The sequence below is a fragment of the Tribolium madens genome, unplaced genomic scaffold (assembly GCF_015345945.1).
Source record: "Tribolium madens isolate multiple individuals breed KSU strain unplaced genomic scaffold, Tmad_KSU_1.1 Scaffold_19;HRSCAF=116;Tcas5.2_LG9, whole genome shotgun sequence".
In the NCBI taxonomy this organism is placed as follows: domain Eukaryota; kingdom Metazoa; phylum Arthropoda; class Insecta; order Coleoptera; family Tenebrionidae; genus Tribolium; species Tribolium madens.
The window spans coordinates 1,552,396-1,560,073 of NW_025400983.1; the positions used below are offsets into that span (position 1 = coordinate 1,552,396).

Sequence of the window (7,678 nt, forward strand, 5' to 3'; positions counted from 1 at the left end):
TTTTTAAACAATACTTAAAACATTAATAAAAAAATGAGTTAAAACTGGACCAAATTCATACAAAAAACAACCAAACAAAAAACTTTTGTTATGAATTTAATTCATTTAATTTTTTTATTTTAATCTTTTTTGATTAAAATGTTTAAAATGTTTAAAAAACCGATTCACAGTTCATTTACAGTGACTTTTCAGTTTGATGTTTTTCTTTTAACGTAAAACTAGTTCAAATTATTGTGTCGACCTGTTTTTGGAGTTACAAGAGCATATTTTTTTTAATTAAATTTGAACAGTAAAAAATAGCTAAAATTACAAGTTTTAGGTGATTTTTGTTTTGATTTTTTAGGTTTTGGTAGTCAATGTAGCTCCAAAAGTAGAATCCGGAAACTTTGCTCATTTTCAGTGTTTTTTTTTTATTATTTTATTTTGAAAAACAGTTAATAGCAAATTATTGCCTTGGTCGGGTTTTTGGGATTACAAGAGAAAAAAAAATGTTTTTTTGAAACAGATTATAAAATAAATTTGTTGTTGGACAGTAAAAAAGATTTTTTTTATTTTTAGCAGTTTAGTAGTTAAAATTTTAAAATTAGAATTAAATGGGTTTATATTTTTTGTTAATTTTGAAGCTTTTTGCGTCGATATTCTACAATTTTTGACTTTTTCTGGATTTATGGTGCCGTTTTTGGGTACTTATTATTGAGCCCAAAATTGAATAGAAATTTGGAAAAACATATTTATTTTTTATTTTACTTGATTTTAGCACTTTTGTCTGAAAGTTGTTGAAGAAAAAGCATTTTTTACTGCTTTTTGGCACTTTTTAGGCGAAATTTAGCCAATTTTTGCTTGATTTTAATTTTTTCCTTGTTTTTTTTTACAAAAATTTATATCGAATTATTATACATATTATTATACAATAAAGAAGATGAAGATTTTTTTGTTTTTTTGCTGCTCTGTTTTTGACCATTTTTGACGTTGTTATACAGTCTTTTTATTTATTATTTTATCTTACGTTTTCGTTGACAGTGTTTTTTACTTTTTTTCTTTCAAATTTTTTTACTCGTTTACCTTGAAAATGTCACAAGGGGTCAAAATCACTTTGAAAAAATGCATTTTTTTTCGTTTTTTTTTTCAGATTTGGACGGTTATTGAAAACAAACAATGGCATTTCAAAACATCAAGTTCGTTTTTAATTTTACGTAATTTTGACAATTTTACTTGAAAATTTTTGAGGAAACAGCAATTTTTTACTACTTTTTTCACTTTTTAGGCTTAATTTATTCAATTTTTCCTTGTTTTTTATATCGGAACTTAATTTTTTAACAATGAAAATGGTTTTTAATGTTTTTACTCTGGTATTTTTGGTCATTTTTTGACCTTATTATAATAATCTCTTTTTTTTGTTTTTTACTTTTTTGTTTTGTTTTTTCTTAGAGCAGTTGTTACACTTTGGTGTCTTTATTGTTGTACTTTACGTTTGTGTTGACACAAAGGGTTAAATTCACTTTGAAAAAATTCGTTTTTCGGATTTTTTTTCCAAAAAAACAAAAATTTTTAGTAAAACGTGACTTTTGAACACAAGGAACAAAATTAACTTTTTTGCGTTGAAAATGTTGGAAACGCAATCTTTGGCACTTCATGTGACTGAAAAAATCTGAAATATAATACATTTTACAGTCATGTTTTTATTACATAATTTAATTTTTCTATTTTGATAAAAAAAATATTTTACGGTGATTTTCAAAGTTTAATGTTTTTATTTTAATGTAATGGTAGTTTCAAATTATTGTTTCAACGGCGTTTTTGGGGTTATCAAAGTAACAATTTGATTTTTTTTTTAAATTTAAAAAATAAATTTGTTAAATAAGAGTTCAAAATCACGTTTTAGGGGATTTTTATTCCGATTTTTCAGGTTTTCCTTTATTTGGTAGTCAATATCGCTTTATGAAAAATTAAAATAGAAAAATTAAATTTCGAAAAAAAATGAAAAACGAGAATTTCGCATTTCTGTACAAACGTTTATATCAAAATTGGGTTTAATATAGTATAAAATTTTTTAGTGTAACTGAAAAATCACAATAAAAAGGAAACTCAAAAGTTAACTAAACAATAGAAAACTGGACTAGAACTTTGAAAAAATAGGAATTTTAACATCTTTAACAAGTTAAAAAAAATTAACACAATACACGCAACAGAAGATTTTTTTTTATTATACCAAATTTTTTATACAAAAAAATTGATTTTTTGATGTTTTCATTTCAATATAATGCTACTTTCAAATTTTTGCCTCGGCGGACTTTAATCTTTTATAACATTTAAAAAAATTGTTGCAAAAATTAAAATTTTCCAACGTAATAAAGTTTCCCTCCCTAGCGGGAATTTCCAATGACCCAAAGCGCTTTGTTTTCTTTTCTCCTAATCGTAATTTCCATTAAAATTTCCTTACTTTTGTCTCGATTTAATAAAACGTGCCTAAAATTCTTATTTAATTTTCCCCCGAGGAAATTTCACAACTCGTTTACACCATGTGGGTTGTTTGTGCAAATCGTAAACACGAAACTAACATTTATTTCCTTGTAATGACGTTTAATTCCGTCCTGAAATATTCCTCTTTCGTTATTTTTCAGGCCTCGCCTTTAATAAACCAAATATTGAAATCCCCGTCCAAATATTTGCTTTCAATTAGACCTTTTTTCTCGTCGAGTTTATTTAAAATGATGGCTTTGGATTAAACCCCGAGCTCCTTTCACGGCGGATTAGCGAACTTAATTACTTATTTAAAGTCTCTTTTCACTTCCTGCGAAACTCATTTAACATTAACCGATCGATGGCTGAAAAAAAATAATGCGGAAAAGTCCCTTTTTCCGCCCTTGTCGATTTTTTCGAGGCAAATGAAGCGTCTAAACCGAGTTAGCTCTCTAACAAGGCTGCATTTCGAGGGGCAGTTCAGCTGCATTAATAAAAAGATGTCGGGAGACTACGCCCCCCGGCGAGGGTTTCACCCCTTGTTTGCATGAAACCACAGTCGAAGCCCTCTCCCCGCAAAAGCGGACCTCTTGCATTATATTATTACAGATACATGGCAAGATTTAAGCCGGGATAATTGGCCAGAAGGGGCAGAAAAACATCACTTTTTCGGACAGTTGAAAAAAAAAAATTAATATCGATCCTCTATTACTCTTCGTTTAGACGTAATTGACGTTTTAATACAAGAAAAACATCAGAAATGATTTATCCATTGGCAGATGACTCGACGAAATGCTTTGATGTGAAATGAATGACAGGTCTCTTAGTGAAAAACTGAGTTCATGACAGGTCATATTTGCGGCCTTTGACACAAAAAAAAAGTACTTTTACAGACTCATATGTCATGTAAAGTTGAAAACAAACGTCAGGGAAGCTGAAAATTTTTTCTTTTGAGTTTTCAGTGCCCAACTATTACAAAAAATAAAAACAAAGAGAAATATAAAAAAATCTTTTTTTCTGGAACTGTACGTAAAATAGTACTTTTGCGGACTCATCTGTCACGTAAAGTTGAAAACAGTGTCAGGTTAGCTTAAAGAAATGACTCTTCTTGGACGCTGAAAAACATAAAAAATACAAAAAAAATTAGAAGAAAAAAATATCGTTTGTAAAACAGTTCATAAAAAGTACTTTTTCGGAGTTATATGTTATGTAAAGTTCAAAACGAACGTCAGGTGGTCTATTTTTTTGAGTTTTTAATGTGCAACTATTACAAAAAAAACATAAAAGATAAAAAAGATACAAAAAACGTATGTGAAATAAAAAATACTTTCTTTTTTGAAATCTTACGTAAAATAGTACTTTTTCGGACTCATATGTCACGTAAAGTTAAAAACAAATGTGAGATTAGCTAAAAAAAAATATTTTATGAGTCTTCAGCGTCTAACTATTGCCAAAAAACATGAAATATGCAAAAAAAATAGAAGAAAAAATTGACTTTTCTAATATCGTTTGTAAAACAGTCCATAAAAGGTACTTTTTTGGAGTTATATGTCATGTAAAGTTTTAAACGAACGTCAGGTAGTATAATTTGAGTTTTTAGTGTCCAACTATTACGAAAAAAAAACGTATATGAAAGAAAAAATATTTTCTTTTCTGAAATCGAACGTAAAATAGTACTTTTTCGGACTTATATGTCACGTAAAGTTGAAAACAAACGTCAGGCTAGTTAAAAAAATTCTTTTGAGTTTTCATTGCCCAACCATTACAAAAAAAACAAAAAATAAAAACGATACAAAGAAAAGTATAAAAAAATACTTTTTTTCTCTGAAATCGTACATAAAACAGTACTTTTTTGGACTCATATGTCACGTAAAGTTAAAAACAAATGTCAGATTAGCTAAAAAGAATCCTTTTATGAGTCTTCAGTGTCTAACTATTACGAAAAAACATAAAAAATACAAAAAAAAATTCGAGGAAAAAATACGTTTTTCTAATATCGTTAGTAAAACAGTCCATAAAAAGTACTTTTTCGGAGTTATATATCATCTAAAGTTGAAAACGAACGTCAGGTGGTCTAACATTTTTTTCTTTTGAATGTTTAGTGTCTAACTATTACAAAAAAAAAAACATAAAAGATAAAAAAGATTAAAAAAAAGTATATGAATGAAATAATATTTTCTTTTCTGAAATCGTACATAAAATAGTACTTTTTCGGACTCATATGTCACGTAAAGTTGTAAACAAGTGTCAGGTTAGCTAAAAAAATATTTTTGAGTCTTCAGCATCCAACTATTACCAAAAAACATAAAAAATAAATAAAGAATTAGAAGATAAAATTACTTTTTTCTAATATCGTTTGTAAAACTCCATATAAAGTACTTTTTCGGAGTTCTATGTCATGTAAAGTGGAAAACTAGGTGGTCTAAAAAAAAATTTATTTTGAGTTTTTAGTGTCCAAGTATTACAAAAAAAAAAACATGAAAGATGAAAAGGATAAAAAAAAATTGAAGAAAAAATGCTTTCTTTTCTGAAATCGTACGTAAAATTGTACTTTTTCGGACTCATATGTCAAGTTAAGTTGAAAATTAATCTCAGGCTAAAATTGTATTCCTCTGAGTTTTCAGCGCCCAACCATTTGTTACAAAAACAAACATAAAACACAAAAAACGTTCAAAAACAATTCTAAAACAAGATTTATAAGAATCTAAAAAAGCACATTTTTTGACTCGAATGTCATGTAAAGTTGAAAGAAGGCGTCAGGCCAGCTGAAAATTTTCTTTTTTTTTGTGTTTTCAGCACTCAACTAATACAGAAAAAAACATAACAAAAGCATACAAAAAAGAAGAAATACTTTTTTTAATCGTACGTAAAGTAGTACTTTTACGGACTCATATGTCATGTAAGGTTGAAAATAAACGTCAGGCTAGCTGAAAAAAATCTTCTTTTGAGTTTCCAGCGCCCAACTATTACAAAAAAAACATAAAAAATAAAAACGATTCAAAAAAAATATATATAGAAAACACTTTTTTCTGAAATCGTACGTAAAATAGTACTTTTTCGGACTCATATGTCACGTAAAGTTCAAAACAAACGTCAGGCTAGCTGAAAATAGTTTTTCTTTTGAGTTTTCAGTGCCCAACTGTTACGAAAAAAAACAAAAAACAATACAAGAGTAATAAAAATAATACAGAGAAAAGTATAAAAAAGTACTTTTTTTCTGAAACCGTACGTAAAAAAGTACTTTTTCGGACTCATATATCAGATTAGCTAAAAAATTCTTCTTATGAGTCTTCAGCATCCAACTATTATCAAAAAACAAAAAATAAATTAAAAAAATAGAAGAAAAAAATACTTTTTTCTAATATCGTATATAAAACAGGCCATAAAAACTACTTTTTTAAGTTATATATCATGTAAATTTGAAAACGAACGACAGGTGGTCTAAGTTTTTTTCTTTTGAGTTTTTAGTATCCAACTATTACAAAAAAAGATGAAAAAGATACAAAAAACGTAGAGAAAAAATACTTTCTTTTCTAAAATCGTACGGAAAATAGTACTTTTTCGGACTCATATGTCAAGTAAAGTTGAAAATAAACCTCAGATCAAAATTGTATTCCTTTGAAACATAAAACATAAATGCGACATACAAACATAAAAGATAAATGGGACAAAAAAACGTACAAAAATTTTTTTCTAAGGCAGGACGTAAAATAATCCAAAAAAAGCACTTTTTTGACTCAAATGTCATGTAAAGTGAAAAACAGGCGTTAGACCACCTGAAAATTTTTTTCTTTTGTGTTTTCAGCACTGAACTATTACAGGAAAAAATAACACAAACATACAAAAAAAGGAAACTTTTTTATTAATCGTATATACGTAAAGTAGTACTTTTTTGGACTTTATGTCATTTAAAGTTGAAAACGAACATCAGACTAGCTAAAAAATTTCTTCATTTATGTTTTCAGCGTTCAATTATCAGAAAAACAAAGTCCATAAAAGTTTTTTTTCGAATTCGTATCTCATGAAAAGTGAAAATAAACGTCTAAATATTTTTTTAAACTTTTTAGCGCCTAACTGTTACTCAAAAAACATAAAAGATAAAGGGAATTCTAGTTTTAATAACAATAAAGAAAGTAAAATTTTGAAATAACTTAGAATTTTAGTCAAAATGAAGAAATTGCGATTTTGTATACCTACAAAAAAAAAATGAAATTTATGGATTCTAGAATTAATCTTTGTGTATTTTGAAAAATTTAATAAAAGTCCACACACACGCCTCATAAATCAGTTTAGAAACCATAAGGGCCGAAACAGGTCGCGAAACTAATGCAAAATTAAGCTGCAGTGTCACGTTCACCACTCGTTAATCCCTCTTTGTAGGTAATTCTCGAGGGTGGGGCGGTAACGAGTCACATACCTCCCTCGTCCATCACCCCCGCAATAGCGTTTTAATGTCTTGCTATTACCGAACGGACCTTAATAGATATGTAGTCGGAAGAGAGAGGAGTTAATTGCACGCACGCGGGGAGGGACGGAAAGTGCGACTTACTTGCCGAGGTTTGTAAAACGTTGATTAGTAAAACTGTTATTGCACTGCGTCATGTAGTTCTAGTGCTGAAATTAATTCAAACCGAGCGAAATGATGTTTTGTTAGGGGCGGTGGTGGTGGTGTATACACGCATACGACATTACTTCCGCTATCTTTTCGAACAATTAAACTTTACCGAGAGAGGAAATGAGAGAGAATTTCGGAGTTGGAAGTCCAGCGAGTCTAGACTTTGTTCGTGAATAGGTGGAATTTATGGACGTTGCAGAGGTTATAACCGGAATATTCGACTCTTATGTAATGAATTTTGACTCAAGAAAACAATTTTCGTTTATTATTTCATTAAAGCTATACAAAAAACAGACCAGAAATACAAAATTCGTAAAATAGTCCGTAAAGAAGTACTTTTACAGACTCATATGTCATGTAAAGTTGACAACAAACGTCAGGTCAGCTGAAAAATTCTTCTTTTGAGATTTCAGCGTCTAAATATTACAAAAAAAAAGTAAAGGGGGCACAAAAAATGTACAAGTTGTTTTTTTTTATCTAGTGTTATAAATTCAACAATAATATGACGAATTAACTGTTAATTTTTGACAGAACACTTAATATTTGTTTCGGATTGTCAATAATTTGACAAATTAACTGTAAATTTTTGACAGAATATTTAAT

General features: G+C 28.4%; 1 protein-coding gene across 3 annotated transcripts in view; it reads left to right on the top strand.

The window, feature by feature from the left end:
* Positions 1-7,678, top strand: part of LOC123011170 — a 97,660-nt gene that overhangs the window by 72,682 nt on the left and 17,300 nt on the right. The gene's annotated exons all lie outside the window — the stretch shown is intronic.